General features: G+C 35.5%; 1 protein-coding gene across 11 annotated transcripts in view; it reads left to right on the top strand.

Annotated features, from left to right (window-relative positions):
• ANGPT1 (angiopoietin 1) overlaps nt 1-17,164 on the top strand; it is a 356,306-nt gene that overhangs the window by 165,934 nt on the left and 173,208 nt on the right. The window lies entirely within an intron of this gene.

The following is a 17,164-nucleotide window of genomic DNA, read 5'->3' as shown; positions in this document are numbered from 1 at the left end:
GAGCCCGACGTGGGACTTGATCCTGGGTCTGCAGGATCATGCCCTGGGCTGAAGGCGGCGCTAAACCACCGAGTCACCCCGGCTGTCCTCAAAATTATTTTAATAATTAATTGGAGTATGGTAAAAATTCTTCAGTTCCCACTTTTAGAATAAAATCACTGTCTCTCTACTGTGAATTTTGTGACATTTTAACATTTTACATAAAATAAATTATTTTCAGTATTTTAAATTTGTTTGTACATGGCAAAACAATCATTATCAGGAGATACCAATGAATTTATTTGTTTGTTTGCTTATTTATTTATTTAAAAAGATTTTATTTATTTATTCATGAGAGACAGAGAGAGTGAGAGAGAGAGAGAGAGAGAGAGAGAGAGAGAAAGGCAGAGACAGAAGCAGGCTCCATGCAGGGAGCCTGATGTGGGACTCGATCCCAGGTCTCCAGGATCAGGCCCTGGGCTGAAGGTGGCACTAAACAGCTGAGCCACCGGGGCTGCCCAAAATTATTAAATGAAATGAAGACACCTCCACTCCCCCAAATAGGTGAGTAAATGTAGAGACAACAAAGATGAAGAAGGTGACAGGGGAAGAGGGGGAAGGAATAGAGAGAGGAGAAGGAGGGGAAGGAAAAGAAATGATAGTAAAGCTAAAAAATAAATAGGTTTCTATGAGTCATTATGGACAGAAATTTATATGATTTCCCAATTCTTTGTTTCTGCATTGTGAAATACACCTAAGAGTTTCTTTCTTTCCTAGCCTTAGATAGCATTGTGGATGGTTAAGGTGTTATGAACTTTTCAAGCTCGTAGAGCAACTGAGTTAAGTAGGGATTTAGAAGCTGAGTTTCATACAGTAGTTACCAGCATGGGATTTTCCTGACAGTAAAGATGGCTAGTGATCTAGTTCCAGTGGGTGGAAGCATGTGGGAGAGGGTCTGGGTTTAGCAGTCCCTATACAAGCCCTGGTGTCTGATAGATAGAAGATGTCAGTCTCCAGTACTATTAATCCTTTACCTTGCAGAAATGTTTAAATCAACTGGGTTTTGTTTTGGTTTTGAGGTCTTGCATGTGTGTGTGTTTTTTTTGTCTGTTTTTTTGTCTAAGGTAAAAAGATACCTGCCTGTCCTCTTTATGTCTGCTCTAGTCCATTTGCCACCATCTACTGTGCCTGATGATTTATTGCTTCTGTGGCTTGTCAATTAAAAGTGTTACAAAGACAAAATCTGCAATAATGTTTTTAGCATGTTTAATAGAGTCTGGTTAAGTAAACATCCTCAACCAAAGCAGCAAAAGAGAGCTTAAAATAAACAGAGCTACTGTGCCAAGTGCATAATTACTTACACATTTAGCACTCTGCCCATCTTCTAAGCATGGCCATTAAAACCAGATTTGTGTATTTAATATAATTGCCTTGAAACCATACTAGTATGTTCAAATACTATAGGCTGTTTACATACTTAGGTCTTTTTTAAATTTTTTTATTCTTCTTCAGCTTTATAAAAGCTGGAATTTGTTCCACAAAACTTATTTCAGGGTAGCTACTAACAACTCTTTCTATAATGGGCCAGATCAAATTACTGGTTCTTATAGTCAGCTGTTCCTTGGGGGAGACGAACTTTTGTTCATATTCTCCAAATCAAGTATTCTTTGAGAGATTACTGAGAGGTTTCATATCCCAAATTAGAAGAATAGCATGGTTAGTTTCTTCATAGGCCAGTTAAGATAACAACCAGTTTCTTAGTTTCATGGCTGCAAAATGGTGGTGGTGATGATGATTGGGGTGGGAAATGTAGCTATACTGATGATGATTTTTTACATTAGAGTTATTAATAATATAAGTGATAGACTTACTCACATTCAATAAATGTTGGCTATTATTAATTGTTCAAATATATACATATATTTGGAAAGCATATAATTTCCCATTTAATATTTTCATCGTTGTTCATGTTCATGCAAATGAGTTGTTGAATTTCAAATATTTCTCCCATATGTATGTAGGAATTTGTATCCTGTATAAATGACAGTGGTTTGTTCTTGTCCCAGTACAAGCACTTTAAGCTAAGACAGTCCGCTTAAGGACTGGATGATTGACATTAAATGAGCACTGAATCTAAGGAGCTGTCCTTAGTCAGTTTTGGGTTCTACTTTGTTTAACTACATCATTAGCAGACTGAAAAAAGGAAGTAAGTAGCATGAGAAGTACATTTGCAGATGATAAATGAAGATGAACTTCAAATTCCCAGGAGAGGAGAACATAAATAGATTCTCAGAAGGTTGCTGAAATTAGTAGCAAAAAAGAGAAAGAAATGTGGACCTAAATAACAATCTTCCATATAAGCAAGCACAAGACTGCTTTAATAACGTGAGGCCCAGAGAGAGGAAAGAGCCAAGATAATAGAATGAACAAATAACTAGCCCAAATTGTCAAAGGCACCAAAGCCTAAACAAACATAGGATTCTGTGATAGTAAATGCAATCTAAATTTCTCATTTCTTAGATGTAGCAATGAAATTAAGGAGAATATAGCTTAGCATAGTGTTGAGATGAAGTCTTGGTTTTGAGACTAAGCACCGATATGAGCAGCATGGCCTGCTTCTGTAAAACAAAAAGAATCTTATTCTAAACCTCATAGGGTTGTTTTCAGGGTGAAATGCATCTAGCACTAGATTGTAAATTCCGTAAGATCAAAAGCTGTGGTTTGCTCACAGCTGTGTCTCCATTGCCTCTCGTGATGCCTACCTAACACATGTTAGATAGTAAATACAAATGTTTTGAAGGGGTGTTGAATCATAGCGTTGTTTTCAATGTTATATAATATATATGACAAACTATCTTGAGTTTGTATTTGTTTTCCTTACTATCAGCCTAGGAAGCCAGCTCCATGGAAACAAGAAATCACCTTCTTGTTCCCTACTATATTCCCAGCACCTGAAGATGTGGCACTAAGATGTATTTTTATGTCAGCTTATGGCATTACCTGGGAATTTATTAAAATGGTAGAATTATGGATCCAGATCCAGACTTACTGAATTAGAATCCATATTTATTATTCACTGCTAATTCTTAAACACATTAAACACATTAAATTTTGAGAAGCGCTTGTCTAGAACATACCTGTTCCTAGTAATTTCTCTACAAATATTATTAAATACATGACTACAGGTTTTACCATCACATTTAGCAGATTTTAAATCTTTAGTAAATGTAATTCAATAATGTTTTTTAACGAATTTAATGAAGTATAACTTATTTAACATAAAATTCACCCATTTTTAGTATACAATTCAGTGACTTTTAGTAAATTTACAGAGTTGTGCAACCAGCAGACAATCTAATTTCAGAACATTTCCATCACTCCAAAAAGAGCCCTGTGCCCATTTGCAGTCATTCTCCATTTCCAACCCCAGCTACTATAATGTTATTTTAATATCCACCGGCCATTCCCCATCATAGGTAAAGAGTAACTAAAGGACAAACAAATACATCTCTTTCATACACACTTCAGGATATAAAAGTGATTCTTGAATGAGTTTCATTGTGGTTTAACTTGGCATTCACCACAACTAAATGTATTTGCTAAACAACTGAGAGTTCAAATATGATTCAAGGGAAGTGTTTACCACTTTGGGGGAACAAAACATTTTCAAATAGTTTATTTTCTAAACTAACTGGGCACACATTTACATGTAAACATTATCACTCTAAGAAAACAGAAGCCATAAGAGTTTAGTCTTTATTTAGTACGCTAATTAGAAATCATTGCCATCTAATCAGGACCAATCTAGGTCAGCCTACAGCCTTTAAACTTAGATTGCTATTTGAAGTTTTGTATCTCCTTAGAAGTTTGTGTTAGCGGAGTTGACTTTCTCTGGGAAAAGTCTCTTTTCTTTCGTCTCCTCTACTAAATTCATGTTGTTAAGAGCTCTTTCTCTTGGACTTTCTGAGTAGGCCAATATATGATCTCATTGGCCTCAGTCACCCTATGGCCTTATCCCCTGCATTCTCTCTTCCCAACTCCAAGAGGAGTTATTTCAAATCCTCTGCTTAAAAACTTTCCATGATTACAAATTGTCCATGTAATGACGTCCAAAGTCTCTAGCATGAATTTAGTCCAGCATATTTTTTCTGTCTCATTGCTTGTCCCTCTCACATTCCCACCTGGCCTGTTAGACATGCTACACTTCTCACTGTTCTCAAAACCTGCCAAGCACATCACACATCCATGTCTTTGCTAAAGCTGTTCCCTCTATATGTAATACTAACCAATCTTTTCCCTCCTTAGACATGAAATCTTATTTTTTGAGCAATAGCTTGAATGCTTAGACCCCTTCTCTAATATTCACCTCTTTCCTCTTTTTCCATTTGTTCTTAATTAATATTGTATTTTTTATTCAAATTGATAATATAGAGGGATGAGGACTCTGTCATAGGTAACTATGTGTTCCTATCACCTTTTACAGTATCTGCAATAAAATAGGAGCTTAATAAAAATGTATAAGTTTAGGAATGGTTAAGGGGATCTTTGAAACACTACCTTTGAAGATTGTTGGACCTGGAATCTCTCCGACATCTAGAGAAAACATATACTTCCAACTCTCCAGTCAGCAGTACTTGATATTTTTTTTGTGTGTGTCTCTTTTGTACAAAGGTATCTACTGAAACTTTTAAACTTCCCATTTGAGATGAGGAAAAGCATCAACAAGATGAAATTTTTTTTGTAGAGTTGGTCCTAGAAGCCTGGCTTATGATGGAAGTTAGTATAGTGTTTCATCCACTTAAAATCATAAACTCTAATAGCTGAAAGGAATTAAAAGATATTTTTTTCAATCCACTGGTTTTCCAGATGAGGAAAATATTGCCCAGTGTATTTATTTGTACAATTTTCTTTTTCATCTCACATGACAGTGGATTGAGGGAGTTTTTCATTTTTAATCCTTTACTCCATATCTTTTAAATAATAACCTAGTTAAATTGTGGTTAGAATATGTCCTTTCTCTGCACAGGATTTTGAAAGCCACAGCAGAACTATTTCGAAAGGCAGATCTGGTTTCTTGGGAAAGAACTCCAGGAAGAATTCACCATTCCAACCCACTTGTTAGAGTGTTCCTTCCCCAACATTTATTTGCCACTTGGTAGCCACTGGACTTTATGTATAATGAAAAAAATCATGTGGCACTAAATGGAAGGTCTATTTTTGGGGGGCTCTTTTTTCCCTATGTATCAACTCTGCATTTTGGAAATCATTTAAAGAAAAAAACTCTTAATTTCCCCTGACACCCCTATCAACTGGGCAATATTCAACCACTATTTAAGAAAGTTCAATACTTCTTAAAAAGTATCTTAAAAATGGAAAGAGAGAAAAAGAGAACTATTCCACATGAATATGAAATAATATTTGTTAAGCTGAAGGTTTTTTAAACAAATAAATACGTTATTGTTTTTTATAACACCTCTTTTTGTAAGGACAAGAATCATAAATTACAAAGTGTAAGGAATGCCTATGAAAATAAATGCCTACATTAAAAAGTACAGTTAAAGCAAGAGATGCCATAAAGCACATAGTGAGACATAGCAAGTTTCATCTTTCTATGTAGATATCTATCTCCTTTGAGATAATTGTCATTAACAGCATTATGAGAGCTCTAATGCATATTTAACACTTTATTTAAAATCCGACAGGTGGGTTAAACACTTGTGCAGACACACCTTCCTTTCTTTAGAAAGCCATATTTAGCAGGCAAGTAAACTTTGGCAGGCAAGTAAATCCTATTGCCTCACCTGACTTCCATATAGCATCATTATAGAATGGGCATACTCCCAAGGTAATTTATTTAGAATAAAATTTATTTATATTTTATAATGTTTCTGGGGTAAGTGAAATTGATTTCTGTTTTTAAAGGATTTTATAGTTATTGTTTTAATTGCATAACCTTACTGCAAATTAAGAACAAAAGACAACATCTTAAACATCACATCTATCACGCAGTAAAAAGTTTTCAATACTATGCTGTTACTATAATTCATTGTGTTATTTGAGAGGTATGATTTTTTCTCTCATGCCAACATCTATGCTTAATTGATTTGCCAGAGTTTGTTGAAATATGTACCAATATAATTCCTCTTCTAAGTTAAAATATTGGGGCTGAGAAAGCTTATTTCAAGACAAATTTTTATAAGATAATTGTAATTGGGGAGCGGTATTATGTTTAAAGTAACCTGAATCACTAGATCACCTTCAAAGACTAATTTCTCAGATATTCTAGTCTTTGAATTTCTTGAATTACATCCTTGGTGTCTAGCATGATACTTTGAGATAAAAAAGAAACAGCAGTTTCCTTGAAGAACTGGTATGGAGGTGGATGCATACATTAAGGGGATTTGTATGCAAGTATGATGGGAGAATTAAGAGTTCAAAGCTAGGAGCTTGAGAATTCTGTCAAGGAAAACTGCATAGAAATTACAGATTCTTACTAAGGGAGAAACAGGTTGGTAGCTGAAGATGGAGGAGGACATTCCTGGCAGAGATGTGTGGTGTGTGCAAGGTTTCAGAGGCCTGGGAGAACATGTTATATGAAGAAAACTGCAGCTACTCAGACATAGCCAGAATAAAGCTGCATTCATCTAGGCTGAACTTACCATGTTTTCTGGATCTGCCCTCAGTTACTAAGCCCATCAGAAAATTGAACTCAGAAAATTCCTCCTCACTTAATGCTTTGTAGACAAAACAGCAAGTGACCTCTAACTAGAATCTCTGTTTTTCTGAGGTAATTTATTTAGACAGTCAATATTTCTATACCTATATTTTCTACTAAAAAACAAAATCACTGACCAATTACCATATACTAATAATGTGCTACACACACACGCACACACACACACACAGCTTTATTTCTCAGAGGAGACCTATGCCTATGATGTACGAACTATTATTATCCCCATTTTACCAATGAGGGGACTGAGATTTTGAGAGTTAAAGGAAACTGAGGTCACACAGCTCATTAGTACAGAGATGAGTATTGAACCCAGGAAGTTTGAGTTAAGAGCCCAGGAGTTTTCACTTCTCACATTCTGCCTCTTCGAAGAATATATGATACCACAAGGTTCATCTAAGGGGAGCTCAAGACAAATAGACAATTTTGATACACCAAATAATAGCATACTGTATTAGTTTCATATTGCTGCTATAACAAAATACTTTAAAACTAGTCAAGATTTTAGCCAGTCTGGTTCCTTCTTGAGTCTCTAAGGTGATAATCCATTTTCTTGACTTTTTCAGCTTCTAGAGGCTACTTGCAATTCTTATCTTGCTTACTACTTTGTCTTATCACTCCAGCTTTTTGCTTCCATGGTTACATCTTTTCCTACTGATGCTGTGCTTCTTGCCTTCCTCCTCTTAGGTCCCTGTGATTATATTGGGCTCACCCTGAAAATCCAGGATAAAACACCACATCCCAAGATCTTTAATTACATTTTCAAAATTCAATTTACCATATAGGGTAACATAGGTCCTGAGGTTTAAGATGTGGACATCTTTGCAGGGGCCATTATTTAGCTTGCCACAAAGACTGATGCAATCTAGGGAAAATATTTAAGTTCTATATATATGGAAGGATGAATATACATGAGCTCTGCCCTCAAGGAGCACAAAGTCTAGTAGAAACTAAGGCATATCAATCTGAGGCATGTCAAAAATGATAGTATAATGGGTCAAGGTGCTAAAGAATGCACAGTGAGTACTTAACAATTAGCCTGAGGATATTACAGAGAAAAGCATATAGCATTCTTTGAAATACTCTCTGGACCTCATGCAAACCATCATCTCAAATTAATTTTCTATTGAGAAAATAGTAAACTGAATTTTACCTTATCACATTCATGACTTTTGTGAAATTCCCGAAACACTAAGTATTACCTTAAGACCTAAAATGCCTTCAAGGATTTTTTTCAATATACAGAAATTAAAAATCTTAATTCTAAAGCAATCAAAAAAAGAAACACAAATTCTTTCAGTACATTCTAGAAGCAAGATTTTAACCCAAGGAATTAATTTATATGTATGTGACTGCCTAGCCTGTTATTTTAAATGAAAAATAATCCACATGCCAAATGGATTTTTTTTCTCAGAAATGACATGCAATCTAGTTATTGACTCAGGTGTGTAGTTTATTTTTTTGTTACCTCTTTATTGCTTTTACTTTTCTGTGGATCTTAATAAACCACTATATTGTCAGAGTGTTCTAAAACAAAAGATTTGTGAAGGTCTGCATTTCAAAAATAATATAATCTATAGAAAACTCCTTTACACTATAAAACAATGACTATCCTTTGACTATACTCTAGCAATTTTTCCCTTACCATGACAAAAGCAATCCAAAACCAACTAGTTGCTCGGAATCCAGCAGAGTTGATTCTTTTTGCCCTCTTGGAATTCAGCAATAGGCTTTCATACATTCTTCAAGCTCCCGTTGGCTTTGGGGAGAAAAGACAAATAATTAACCCTAAAGTAAGAAGCATTTCATTGCAGACTCTTCCTGCTGGGTTAACAAACATCTATAAGAAAGAGAGCTTCTTGGGAGTGTCTCACTCAGTGTTATTATTGATTAGTGACACCCATTCTCTTTGCAAAGCCTATGGGAACTTAAGATTCAAGGGGGGTTGATAATTAGAGATGAAGTTTTCAGTTGCTTTTTGGTCCAGATTTGTTAACTGAACTGTTAAGTGATGAGATGCTGATTAAAGAGCCTCCCTAGTAAGTCGTGGTTTCACTCATGGCAGTAACCATTTGTGCCTTATATGTGGCTTATTGTGCTCCTTCGTGCTTTAAATTATTCTTCCCCTGTTTTCTCTCATGGTCCTGTAAAAGTACCATAGCATCTCACAGCTTGAATTTGTAACGTATAGGCATCTATTAATTAGAGTAATAAATTGTCAGTTATCCTTAACTAACCTGGTTATCCACTTTCTAAAACAGCTTAAGTATTACAATTTGGTTTTTTTTGCCTTTTGTTTTGTTTTTTAATAACTCTAAGACCATGTAACATGACCTGATGTGAGTGATTTAAAATGGAAAAATTCTGTTATATCAGAATTTTTTTCCTGGCATATTTGGAAATGAATTCAGATTTTCAAAGTACATGAAAGGCAAAAAGAAAAGAAAGTACATGAAAGGCAAAAAAAAAAAAAAAAAAAGTACAGGAAAAGCAATATTGAATGAATAACTTTTCCTTAGCTTTACGTGAGGGTTTAAAGGGAGACACTTAATAATATGATGAATACTTGTAAAATGCCTCTGAATGTGTTCAAAATTTTGCCAGCTTGATTAGAGAATAAGCTAAGAGGTCAAAATAACACAAATGATTCTTACAGGGGTTAAGTTATTACTGGTGACATGACTATTGTCAAACACTGTCAGAATGTGTGCCCTTGCTTAAAAATGCACCTAGCAGGTGTCTGTAATTGTCCTTGTTCAGTGTCAGCACTAGAAAAAGCAAAAAACAATTTTTAAAAAACCACTTCCAGTATCACTACAATAAAAAGGTCCATGAGAGACCTGAACTAGAAAAAAAACTATGATATCATTAAAAAAAGAGATGTGGAATGACCCAAGAAGAGCTGAAGATGGAATCTTGGGAAAAACCTGTGTTTTCTCTGACACGTGATAATAGCACCATTTTGTTTGTTTTTGTTTTGACTGTTTTTTTAAATATAGGATATTACACTTAGCAAAGCCTGTTACTTCATTAAAAAGTCTCATGGCTTTTAATCCTGTTCCCCATATGGCAGGCTCTGGACCTTTTAAGTCCTTTGTAATCCCTCAAGGTGCCCTCACACACGGGCTAAATATATAGGAGACTTTCCATGCACACTAACTGAATTCATGTATGTTGAGATACAGTTAATAGATGGCCACATAAAAGATAAATGTCATCTGGGAAGGAAACCCATATACCATAATTTGTTATTTGTAGCTTGCAAGAAAATATTCCTGGTTCCTAAATATTGAGACCAGATATTTCATGGTAGTAAGTGGAGAAAGGCCACATGAAAAGAAACAAATGGAAAATATAGTCCTGCCTCGTCCTTGAAAATTCACCTACTGGACAAAGTTGACTCTCAGAATGTGACTTGTTGAATCGGCAATATGGGGATCTCTTTGCTTAGATCTATTTGCTGGGTAGACCTCTTTAGGCAGCTTAACCTTAATGCCCACCTTTTGCTTCTGTCTTCCCAATACCAGTGTCCTGTCTTGGGAACTGTATCTTTTTTATTTATTTTATTTTTTATTTTTTTAAGATTTTATTTATTTATTCATGAGAGACACATACAGAGAGAGGCAGAGAGACACAGGCAGAGGGAGAAGCAGGCTCCATGCAGGGAACCTGAACGTGGGACTCGATCCCAGGACTCTAGGATCACACTGTGGACTGAAGGCAGGCGCCAAACTGCTGAGCCACCCAGGGATCCCTGCATCTTTTTTATATATGACGTTAGGAATAATATCTCATCTCCTCTTGGCCCTCTGTTGGGAGATAATGCTGACTCCTCCACGTAGGAATTTGCCCTTACCATAGGCCATACGTGGGCACAATACCAGCAGAGTCTAAAATTAGTCAATAGACACACAGTTTCAAAAATGCAGTAGCAGAGAGATCTTCATTGGTGATAACAATTATTCTAGAAAAATCTTAGCAAACAGAGAATCAAACAGAGAAATGTTGTGGACCAGGGGATGAGGAAAATAGAACACTGCAAATTGACCTAAGGACAGGACAGCCAGGTGTGACCATCCGTTCTGAGTAGACAGGAGTACCTTCAGGTTGGTGTGTACAAATGGAAGGAGGAAGAAGTGCTTCAGCAGATATTTGGTGTGGTGCAGAATGGATGTGGAGGTTCTGCAGACATTGATTTCTGCTTTACCAATGGCTCACAGCTGGCTCTCTGATGCTTGAATTGAGATCACAGTTTGATTGGGCAGGACATCTGGTGGGTACTTATAGTCTTACAAGATGCTGTAGGAGTTGTTAGAAGATCCTAAACCTTCCTGCTGTAGAAATTTCAAAGCGAAGTTCAACACTGGACCTTCCACAGACTGCTTCCCTGATCCCCTATTCCCCCAGAACACACACAAAAGTGCCCTTCACAATTCTAGGAACGAGGGTCAACCTTTTTTTTATTTTTTTTTTATTTTTATTTTTTAGTTTTAACTGTATTATTAACTAAAGCAAGTTGGTTCTGACTGTAGTTATCAGGAATCACCATATTCAAGGTTTTGTTTTCTTTTGTTTTTGTGCACTAGGAAAAGAGAGTGGATGGGCAGCAGAGTTTGGACTCACATACCTTTTCCATATTAGAATTCTTGTATAAATTCTGTGAAAAGACCTTATTTCATTTTAATTTTTTATTTAAAAAAAATCATGGAGTCTCATTTTCATCTACTTAAAAATTTTTCCCTGGTTTTCCACCCCACTCTATCCAGGACCGTATTGGTGAAATTCTGATGACATAGCTACTATATGGAAAAAGTAGCATTTGTTATTCCTGTTAAGCTTCTTAATGTGTTAGGGTCTTGGTGTAAAAGAAAAAAGCCTTGCCATTTGCTATTATTCTGCTCCTTTTTTTCCCTCTCCTTTTTTGAGTGTTATGTTTATTTTAAAGATAAGGACAAAATACTGTGATTTGGTGAAATATTACCCAAATAGAAAGTATGTAAAAATTCTGGAAGCAGGCTTTGTATCCTGCCTGCTAGAAGTTTGGAGGCCAAGGAAGTAAAAAGGAAGAGTAGAGCAGAGACAGAAGGAAAACCACATAATAGGCACATTCTAGGATTTTATGAAGAGGGATTCCCCAGCTTGCCACCCCCAAATCACCTTTTCTTCACATTTAAATAAGCTTTCTTTAATATGCTATTATTCCTTGACACCATAAGCAAAGAATTCACGTAACCTTTGCCCCACCCACTTCCATTGCTCTAGAAAGCTAATTAACCATCCTATGAGTGCTTACCTCTGTGAGAAAGTTTTCCCAGTAACAGAGTTGCCCTTTCTCTCTTTATTGTCCCACTGTACTTTAGACACATATGCCACTGGAGGCAGATTTATCTTGAAGCTAGTGAAGCCTGAGCTTCAGGGCCCCTCATGTGCACCTGCCTCTATCCTAGGAATTGCTGGATGTTGTAGAGAATTCTATATGGGAAGGGAAGCCAGTTTGCAACTAGGGAGCAATTCTCTGTAAGAAATGTCTGGTAAATTATCAAAGAGGTAACCCTCCAAGGAGCCAGTAACTTGTATTTTCCATTCTCCTTTGAAATAATCTATTTTTCCCTGATTGTGCATTTATAATTTAATATTTTTTTTTGTTTTTGTTTTTGTTTTTTCTAAGAGAACTCCCAAATTGTATAAGTTTCAGGCTCTACAAAACGTGGAACCACTCCTGGTACCTGTATAGTGAGCACTTTTTATTGTGATTTGGAGAAACTTGATCCAAGTTTATTTTGAAAAGATACCCAGATTGTTTCTAGGATCAGTGATAGAAACCAACTCTTGGCATCTTATGGACAAAAGCATGGGATTGATTTCATCTCTTTTTGCCCTGGCTTTATTATTCACATACTAGGAAAATAACCGTAACTCTCATTCACATCCTTCCAGATCCAAAGGGCAGGCAACCTTAGTTGGGATAATCCATGATAGACCTCTGATACTCAGTTTGAGACTGATGTGTACAGGAATTTAGTTCTGTGACTGGTAGACTTCAACAAAAGAGACTGGGAGGGCTAATGGAGATAAAGGTTCTAAGGGAGCAATGTGATATTATCTACAAAAGCAAGTAAAACATCCAGTAAATTACTTCTACGTGGAATTGAATTTCTTTCATGTGTGTCTCTTCTATAAAACTATGGGATCTGCAATAGGGATAACCTTTCCCATTTTATCTCATTATCCTCAGTGCCTTCTGTATGTATTATCCAAAGTTGTCTGAGTAAACTAATAAATCAGCAAATATAGAAAAAAATCAAGATTATATCCTCCTATAATAGATGTAGCCACTATATTGTTAAGTGAGCCTGAATTCCATACTAGGAATCAGATACCAAACAATATTCCTCTAATGTGATTTCTCAATGCATGAACATTTTTTTAAATGGTCTTTCTAATGTGTCAGAGATATTTTATTTTAATATATGACCAATATGAGAATTATTATGGCTTAATTTTCTTAAGTTCTTCACAGGGTTCTAAGAAATATTATGATTCTAAATAAAATAATTAATCCCTTAGTGGTCATCATGATATTCATGCATAACCAAGAATGTACACAGAATATTATTTTACTGGATGGCTGTGAATGGCTGCCCAGTGTTTTTGAGCTGTGGTTTGCATTGAATTCTCCCTAGGGATGCATTATACTTTGGTCCTGTGCAGTCTCAGGAGGGGAATAATGTGGCCATCACATTCAATTTTTTCTTTGAAATTGACCAAAGAAGGCTTTTATCAGCTAATCAGATTACTGAAGAAATAGCCCCTTAGTTGTCCTTCTTGGAACTATGTTGTTATAAAATTTGCATTCATATTACAATTGAGGACTCCTGAGTGAGGTTATCTGAGAAGTTCCATGTGCTTAAATTTCAGTAGTCTAAATCTGATGAACTTCTAAAGTTATTTTGTTAGTTTAATAAAATTTTGACATTTTTTCTGCCTCTGAAAGAGATTTTTACTATATAAAATCCCTAAGGAATCCATTCAATTTGTAGGTGTTGACTTGGCTCAAATGCATATACTTCATTCAGATCTATCATATTGAACAGTTAACCAAGATTATAGATAACCATTATCTTGTTGGGGTTTCATTTAGACTCTTTTTTAAACAACTTAAACCGAGGAAAACGTACTAAAACCATTTTCCTCTACCTCTACCATCTAGATTAGGAGCTAAGGTACAATGAAAGAATGGTTACAAATATATTATTAAAGACTGACATTTATTGAGCATTTCCTATATGCCAGGTAATGTTACATTTATGTCTCAGGTTAGATTCCGTGGAAATAGTCACTGGAAGATTTTTGTGCATATTTTGGGGCCTAGCTCTCAGGAACAATACCTGCAGGGGAGATAGGGCAGCAGACCTCAGCAAAGGGAGAAGTTAAACGGTGTTGCAATTGAAACAGTGACCTTAGCTGATCCCACAAGAGTCTCTGAAGCTGGCATGGCTTTTTGAGGCTCAAATCTTTGTACCCCCACATCAACCAGGTTATTCAATGAAGAAGAGGCATCTTATGCAAGACAACTCCCTTCTATGAAGGGGGCAGTTCACAATGGGGTACAGCTAAAAACCATCAACAGCCACACCTGGAGGATTGAAGACACATTTCATATCCACTGTAATGTAATATCTCACTTCATTAGCATTGTCCTGATAAAGATTTCCCACTGGCTTGTAGCAGGGGACAGGAGGCAGCTGGCTACATTTGTAATCTTTGTCAATTTCCATGGTGTAAATACTTCCACCATGGCCAGTTTCAAGTTATCAATGTGATGATAGCCAACACAGGCTCGAGAATAGGAGTGTATGAGTAGGCTCCAGAACATCCACTTTAAGCATTGTAAAGCCTTTGGTAAAAATAATATTATTATTTCCCTTTGTAAAATGGGAGAGCATATGAGAAATGCAAGGCTCAATTCTTCTATATACATAGAGCCTACAAGCTTCCCTGCAAAAGTATTTACTGTAGAATTTTTCATCATGACATTTAGAACTGCCTGCACATATTCAGTTTCTTAAGTATGTATCTTGAATGAAACCATGCTTAAAAATTTTCCAAGTAATATCTAAGTGCTGATTTGAGGAGTTAATTTAGCCATTTCTTTGAGATAAATAAAAAGTCTAAATTAGACTAAGGAAATTACAGATGTAAAATTTATGTCATAAAGTCCAAGTATTTCATATTCCAAGTGTAACACTTAGAGATTTCTGAATGTTTGCAAAAAAGCAAGTGCAGGTAATCATGTTAAAAACTTTTATAAGAAGCTCCTGGAAGACATTCTAGAGTGATGAATCAAGATTTCTGAGGTCTGACCAAGAAAACAAGATCACTATGAGCTATTCTCTGAAGTTAGCCATAATAGGTTTAATGGTTCCTGGAAACATGTCTATTCTTTCATGCAAGGTTATCTTAAAAAATCTGAAGTTGGTTTTTAGGGCAATGAAAACATTTTGTATGATACTGTAATGATAGATACATGTCATTATACATTTGTTCAAGCTTATGTAAATACCAAGAGAGAACTGGAATGTAAACTGTGGACTTTGGGTGATGATGATGTGTCAATACATGTCTATCAATTGAAACAGATATACCATTCTGCTGGGCGATATGAGGGAGGTTATGAATGTGTAGGGGTAGAGGGATAGGGGATCCATGGGAAATCTCTATACTTACTTTTTTATTTTGCTGTGAACCTAAAACTGTTCTCTAAAATAAAATATTTGAAGGGAAAAGAAAGCTATTTTATGTACATTATGAAGCAACTATGATGTAGTATAATGAGAGAGCCTGACTTTTATAGAAAAAGAGATTCCGTTTGGAATTATAACTGTATGTCCTTGGGCAAATGCTCAAATTCTCCAGTCCCCAGTTTTCCCATCTGTATAAGAGAAAGTAATACCTCTCTTGCAGGTTGTTGACAAGTTTAAATGAGGCACATCAGATTGCCTGTCATACAAGGGCATAATAAATTATAACTGTTGGAATTAATGTTGGATGTTCAGTGTTTGGAACTAAATATGAAGTTTTCAGTAGACCAAAGTAGTTGTTTTGTTTCTTGGAATTACTCTTATAAACTAGAATAAGTTATTTTCATTTGTAGTAGGGGATATTAGTAAACTCAGAGAGTATGTATATGCTTGTTCCCTACAGAATGACTCTAAAAGAATGAATTTTAATAGGTGTTTAACATGGAACTCATTAAAATTCTATAGCAGTGGTCCACAAATGGAACACAAACAATGAATGGAAGCCAGTACAAATAAGAATGTCCCAGAGAAAAATCAGATGGCTGGGATAAAATATATGAATTATCAAGTCTATGGACAATGTATAGAAAGCTGTTTCAACCATTTTCAATGCAAACACTCAAATTATAATAATAAAGCTTCAATTTCTCACTTTCTATTTCTCACTTGCTTACTGAAACTAACCTCCTTCCTATCTAAAATGATCCAATATGCAGTATTGTGTTCCTTGTGAAACCCTGAGCTGCAGATACACTCCATTCACTGGGAGATCTCATTAAGCAAACAATTCAAAGAGCAGCTTTGCTATTGTACCACGCCTGATATTGACAGATGCTAACCTTACCAGCAAGACTCCTGTTTTGCACACCCATGATGGGGAAGGAGGTTTTCTTTCCTTTTCGTAGCCCAAGAGAGGATTGACAGAGACACCAAAGTCACATTTCTCTTATTCCTCAACATGGCTTTAGGATACTTGTAAGTGGTACAGAAAAAGTGAGACTTCACTGTCTGTTTCTTTTCTTTACTCCGATTTTACTTTGTTTTGGCTGGTATCTTGAGTCATACTTTATATCCTCTCAAAAGGCCACAGGACATTTTTATTAGACTTGAAGAGAAATGTTACTTAGCTTTCTTTTATTGGCAGATTTCCATGCAAACTGTGACTAATACTGCTTCCATTGTTGTTTGACAAGAGAAGAAAAGACAATTTTTTGCTCACAATGAGAAATGCTGGCAGCTACAGATAAATAAAGGATATGCTCTTTACCTTTCCATGCATTTATAAGGTTCTTGATTTACAATAGAAAAATTTTAAAAATTATATCCAATAATATGGAACATTATATTGTCCCTGTCAAAATAAAATAAAATATTGTCCTGCTGTTTCTATAAGAACTAACAAAATTTAAGTGTCAGAATTTATGACTATCTAGAAAAATTCCAAGTGGAAGAAATATTCTGGTGGGATATAAAGAATTAAACATTCAAAGATTATGTTTACACATGTTCTGATTTATGTATTAATAAGTATAAATGTTAGGAGGAATATTAATGAATAAATATAATTTCCATATTAGATCTGTTCTCTTTTTAATTAAATTAAATTTATTTATTTGAGAGAAAAGAGCACAGGCAAGGAAGGAACAGAGGG

This window comes from Canis lupus, chromosome 14 (assembly GCF_048164855.1).
Source record: "Canis lupus baileyi chromosome 14, mCanLup2.hap1, whole genome shotgun sequence".
Classification (NCBI taxonomy): domain Eukaryota; kingdom Metazoa; phylum Chordata; class Mammalia; order Carnivora; family Canidae; genus Canis; species Canis lupus.
This window is presented reverse-complemented; position numbering and strand designations above follow the sequence as displayed.